The sequence below is a fragment of the Alligator sinensis genome, unplaced genomic scaffold (assembly GCF_000455745.1).
Source record: "Alligator sinensis unplaced genomic scaffold, ASM45574v1 scaffold73_1, whole genome shotgun sequence".
In the NCBI taxonomy this organism is placed as follows: Eukaryota; Metazoa; Chordata; order Crocodylia; family Alligatoridae; genus Alligator; species Alligator sinensis.
Genome location: NW_005841838.1, coordinates 4,711,578 through 4,717,900, shown reverse-complemented (window position 1 = coordinate 4,717,900; position 6,323 = coordinate 4,711,578). Strand labels below are relative to the sequence as shown.

The 6,323-nt window shown below is 48.3% G+C and overlaps 1 protein-coding gene across 1 annotated transcript in view; it reads left to right on the top strand.

Annotated features, from left to right (window-relative positions):
• Nucleotides 1-6,323, top strand: part of TXNDC11 (thioredoxin domain containing 11) — a 114,408-nt gene that overhangs the window by 957 nt on the left and 107,128 nt on the right. The gene's annotated exons all lie outside the window — the stretch shown is intronic.

The following is a 6,323-nucleotide window of genomic DNA, read 5'->3' as shown; positions in this document are numbered from 1 at the left end:
CAGGCGCTTCCCGGAGGCCCCCCGACCCGTCGCCGGGTCTCCTCGGGCCCCAGCCACGGGCGAGCTGCTGGGGTCTTGGCGCGGGTAAAACCAGGCAAGGTGCCCGCAGCCTGTAGAGGTTGGAGCCGCTGGCGGAGGCTTCCCCCCTCCCTGTTATTTGTCACGGCACCCACGGGACGTCTGCTCCGAGACCCCACGGTCGGGCTTGGCACTGGGGCTGCCTTGGCACGGAGGTCTCTGTGCCAGCTCCTAGGCAAGCCAGGAGCCGGGGCCTGCGTGTGGGCAGGGTGCAGCAGGTTGGTGCTTTCAGACTGTGACTTACGTGTATAAATGCACTGAAAACTTGGTCGTTAATAGTGGGGACTTGCGTTTGTGTGCAAGGTGCATTTCCTGATCAGGATTTCAGTCTGAAGGGATGAATACTTTATTTATCAAGTATTAACTTTTCTTGCGGATGGGGATGTCTTTTGAAGCTAACAACCCCAGGTTCCTCCTTGTGCCAGCTGGTTGTTCGTACCAGCGAAGACTGGCTATGGGACTTTTTTGCAAGTTATTTCAGGCTTCCTTTCCTCTCCTGTACCCAAGAGCAAAGCAGACTGGTCGAGCGCGAATAGTTCCATAGCAATTACTGTATGAGTAACAACTTTCAGCTCGGTATCCCATATTGGACAATCACCAGCAGTCAGAGTAAGCACCAGTGATGTACCTCAGAGCTTCCTACAGGTGATGGGCTTGCGAGGGGTAAATGTGCAGCTCTGGGCTCTCACCCACCCCACACTGCCCGCCTTGCTTCAGCTGCTGTGGTGGTGGCAGTGGCTGGAGTCTCTGGGGCAGGTCAGCATGGTAGGGGCCCAGTTTGCTCCCTGCCTGCACAGCAGGAGGTGGTGGAGTGGAATTGCCCATGTGGTGGTGGTGGCAATAGTGGTAGAGGAAGGATGGGGTGTGCATTGCTCAGGTGGCAGCAGTAGTGAAGGATTACTTGCACAGTGGGGCTTGCCCAGTGGCACGGAGGAAGGAGGGGGCTCATGCTGCTCACGTGGCAGTGGTGAGGGGGACTGCCTGTGTGGCACGGGGGCTGCCAGGGGTCCCAGGATGCAGCCCACAGTGTGCGGCCCTGGTCCTGCGACCTGTGTAGCATACGGCCCCTAGTGCCTCTGAAGTTGGACAGCCTTGTTATGTGTTGGTTCTAAAGGGAAAGCATAATCTACCTGCATTAAATGCATTCAAATAATGTAAGTGCAACTTCCATAAAGAGAAATGCATCTATTTATGTTTAAATTGGAACATGGGAGTGTGGCTGCTTTTGCATGGACAGCAGCAATGTAAAATTTTGGTTGAGTTTCCCTCAGCATGCTTAATATTAGACTTGGACTACTTGCGGGGTGAGGATAGTGTCCATGTGGCTATCTGATCTCTTGCTGCTTCTCTAAGAAGTTGTCAGTTGGCACGAGCTGTGATAGTGATTTAAGATAGTGGATTGAGACTGTTAACTTCTTTTATATGTAGGACCACAAATGGTTACATGGCAGTGACTTTGGTCACTGACTCAAAGGATTAAAATGACATGCAAATTCTGGGGAAACATGCCTTTTCTTGACCAACTCTGACATGCCATTACCTCAGGTTTTGTTGTGTGTTTTGTTGTGTTTTCTTAATTATCCTATATGGCAGTTTCACAGATGTCTAGTCTGCTGTTTGCTGAACATTGGTTCTCAGTTTTTTGTGTTGTGACCCAAAGAAGAGTCTGAAAAACTGTTTTGTGGGGCTATAGGTTGTAAAATTTTCTACAGAATCCAAGTTTCTGTATTCTTCTTCTTGGCTGTAATTAGATTGATTAGAGAGGAGCTGGTAGTGACTCTTTTATCTAGGTTACCTGCCATTTTCAATTATAAAAAAAGTATTATAACCCTTACATTTAGAGGCTGTCTTGAGAGCCCGCAGCAGAATTCTAGGTGAAATGGGACAAGGTTTGGAGACTTGCATATTTCTGTTCTGCTTTATGAAATTCTGTTTGGCTTTGAAGAGAGAAACTTTAAAAAACATCTCTGAACTTGCATTTCTCAGGAAATGCTAAACCAGTGGCAGTGGCACACATTGTTCTGAGAGTGTGTCTAGGAAGTGGCGGAGCCAGGTGTGGGGGAAAAGAACGCACACTGGGCTCCTTTCCTTGCATCTGGCTCTGATACATGAATCATACCTGGGGACATTGCAGGATGCAAGAGCTCTCCTGGCTCTTCCACAGTGCTTCTTAATAGGAGTGCTGCCAGACCCTTTCAGAGGTGCTGTGGCCCAGGTGTGGCTGTTGTCATGGCCAGGTGGAACTGCCCTGCATATCTGGTGCACAGCCATATATGTGTAAAGAAGGCAGGAGTGTCCAGTCCTGCCATAGCCATTTTGTGTCTGCCTGTCCCCGCTCTCCTTCCAGAAACAGATGTGGGGCAGGTGGAACTGCCCCAAGTGCCTCTGTTTTTTGGGAGAGGGAGTGCATGTGCACATGGGAGGGTGGAGGGGGAATAGATAAGGATGGGCTGCAGCAAGAGTGGGTGTTCCTGGCTGCTTTAGGCTTATCTGGCTCCGCATGAGTTGTGTGGAGCAGTTCCACATGGTTGCTGTGGTGGTGCCTGAGAACCACTGAGGTACGCAAGATAGCACAATAAGTTGTTCTTAGCTGGTATGCCACCAAATTCAAAAAGTTTATGGAGGGGTGAATAGGTAAATGGAAAGACTCCCTCCACTATCCCTTGACTTAGTTATGTCATTGCAGCACCCATCCCTTGCTTTGGGAATGCCACACTGTGTAGATGCTCTCCCACAATTCCTTGTGTGGGGTGAAGGGAGGATAGCCTGTCCAGTGCCTTGACTAGTTCTCAACCTTCTTAGCTTTAAGGCACTCCTCCATAACTTTTTTTTTTTTCTTCAATTGGAATACCCCAGTTGAGAACCACTGTTGTGCTGCCTTGGGTTGACTACAGTGACTCAAACAAGGTGCTGCTGCTGCTGCCAAGTGCAAGTGCCCTGTGTGCCCTGAGCACAGCTGGATGGGGAAGGGCTGCAGCATGAGCTGGCACTCCTGCCTGCATTAGGGTTATCTGATGAGCCTAAAGCAGGCAGAAGCAGGTGCTCTTGCTGGAGCCCTTCCTGGTCCAATCATCTCTACTCCTCTTGGAAACAAAGGTGCATGGGACAGTTCCACCTGCCCCATGTGCTTCTGTTTCCAGGACATACCATGCAGGGTTGAACTGAGAAGGCCTGTGGCAAGAGCAGGTGCTCCTGCCTTTCCTCCATTACCCCACATCCCATCCATCCTACCCCTTAATTCCCCACTGCTCTAGGGGCCCTGCAGGCCAGGTCTGGTCCACAGGCCACATCTTTGACACCCCAACTTTGGGAGACTGGCCTTCAGCAAATAGCACAGTTTTACTGGATAGATTCTGATCTCATGCATATTACTGTAAATTTGGAGTACTTGGAGTCCTATTGAGTTCAAAGCAGTAAAAAGGGAAGATGCTATTTGGAATTTTCTTGCATACCAGAAGATACAGGCCAGCTTTCTGTGAAGGTTGATGAACATGTGTAAGTAGTTGCTTATGGGAGTAAAACCGAGCACCTCTAAGCGCTCAGGACTCTCTCTAATACTTATCATCCAAAAGCTCTCTAATGTTATTCTGAGAGAAAATAATAAGCAGTTAAACATTGTGTTCAGGTCAGCTGTTGTCTTTCATGTCTCCTACAGACAATTTCTAGTAGGAGATTTTTAACTTGAAGGAACTCTTCTTATTTGGGAAAGCTGAAAGAAAGTTAATATACTGCTACCACTCTCTGCCCTCTCCTTCTATCCTTCAGGAACCTTAAAATGGTAGATATTATCTGTAACAGACAGCATTAACAGGTTACTGTTTCATAGTTTGTAGGGTCGGAAGGGACCTGAGCAGATCATCAAGTCCGCCCTGCCATGGGCAGGAAAGAACGCTGAGGTCAAACAGCTGCAAGTGGATGAGCTGTAGTATGTTTTTTTATTTTGCAATATTGCCCAAAATGTGATAATGGATTTCCAGCACATAGGAAATACTCTGACCTTGCCTAGATACTGGCAAACTGTTTTTTCCTTCTGACTTGAACTCCCTGAAGCATTCTGTCCCTCAGTGCTGCTTAATCACCTTGTTGGCAAAGGGAAGCTTGTTTAAGGGTAGGTGAGCCCTATTTGTTTATGAATCCTGTATGTCAAGCATAAACTAATGCAAGGGTAGCCAATTTGTGGCACACCTGCCCAAAACGTTGGCCTATACTAAACTAACATAAGAAGCAGGAGTTTTTTGTGGGGGGGCGGGGTTTGGTGAGAGTTCCTGGAAGACCAATTTAGGCTCAACATTAGGAAAAACTTCTTCACAGTCAGGGTGTCCAGACTGTGGAATAAGCTCCCTCCAGAAGTGGTGCAATCGCCTACCCTGCAGATCTACGAGAGGAGACTGGACAGTCACCTTGCTGGGGTCACCTGACCCCCAGTTATCTTTCCTGCTTGGTGCAGGAGGCTGCACCTGATGATCTTTCAAGGTCCCTTCTGGCCTTACAATCTATGACTCTTTTCTCAACTCCCCCATCTCTATACAGTTGGGTCAATAAAAAATATCACCAGAAGAACTTTGCTTCCTGCATATTACCTGGACCATCATCACTCTACCCTACTATAAATGCTTACCTCTAGCATTCCTTCACCCATTTTTCCCCCTTGTTTTCTCCCTCCCCTCCCTTCTCTACTCATTGCTTTCCTAATTTCCACCTATTTACATTCTCACTGACCTCCTGTCATTTTTAGCTTCTTTCATTCCTTGGAGATCTCAGAACAACAAGAGTCTCACTATGCCTGAAGGAGGGTAGTTGTACCCGAAAGCTTGCAAAGAACTTTGTTCAAACTACTCAGTTGGTCTAGTAAAAGATATCACATCTACCCAAAGAAGCTTGCCTGCCTATGTCCCTAGACCGACACGGCTACAACCAAAAACCCTACTATAAATAAAGAGTTTACAAAAGTAAATAGGATGAAATTCAGTAGCTGGGAACAGCATGTTAGTTCAGTCACTTAAAATAAATTACTTGAAGGTTATTTGCTTCAAATCTCTATTTGTCTGGTTACTTTTAAATAAAATGAACATTTATTTGAGACAGATATTTAATTAAATGAAGAGGTTAGATCAGGGGCCTAGCAATTATTTTGGGCAGAGGGCCACTTACTGAGTTTTGGCAAGCCATCGAGGAATGCAGGATAGGCAGCCAAGGGCAGATAAATATTAGTTTTGTAAATTTTTTAGGAGCCCCGTGGGCCGGGTAGAATGGCCTGGCAGGCTGCATCCGGCCTCTGGGCTGCATTTTGCCCACCCCTGGGTTAGTTCCTCAGCTGTTGTAATTCAGCAAAGCTACTGCAGTGACTCAACCAGGGTACTGGGGCACCCTGGGGTGCTGCCAGATCCTTTGAAGGGTACCGTAAGATATGCAGAGATAAGTGATGCATGAGGAGATGAGTAGATAAAGCTAAGCAGATAAGCCAGGTTCAGGCTTGTCCCTCCCTGGACTGTCCTCCTCCCCTACTGCCCAGCCCATGATAAGCACTGTAATATATAACTTAGTTTTTGAAATTGGGTGCCACTCAATTCACAGAAGTTATGGAGGGGTGCCTTGAGTCTAGTGAGGAGTGCTTCAAGTACAAAAAGGTTGAGAATCACTGCTCTACTCTAATCAGAACGAACCACTGCTCTATTGAAAACAGTAGAACTTTGCTATAGGCAGATCCAGAATTTTGTAGAAGTGCGTGTGTGTGCGCGCGCGTGTGCGCACACCTTGGGGTGGTGGCAGTTCTGGCTCCAGCTCCCTCCCCAACTGGGACAGGAAGACTACAACATGGAGGCAGTAGAATCGGGCAAGAATCCCACCCCCAACTAGAAGTGCACTGATACATTGGTTCATATCATATCGGCACCGATAGAAGGAAAATTGACATTATCAGCAGTTGGCTTCTTTGGCCCATGTGACCAGTAATGTCACTGATAAATGCCATGTGCATATGCACAGCTGTAGGATGCACATGGCCAGGAATGCAGCCTGGTGGCATTTGGCCAGTAAGTTGGGGGGGAGGGGTGTGGGGGAGGGAAGGGAGGTGATGGTGGGAGGCAGATTGAGGCCCCCATGGTGGGGGAGGGAGTGGGGCAGGTGCTGGCACTGCCCAGCCAGGGGGGGTGATGCAATGTGGGGTGGAGCTGCAGGTGGCTTGTCAAAGGGGTGCCAGCCTCACTCCCTCCCTCACTGTGGGGGGCCTTGATCTACCCACTCCC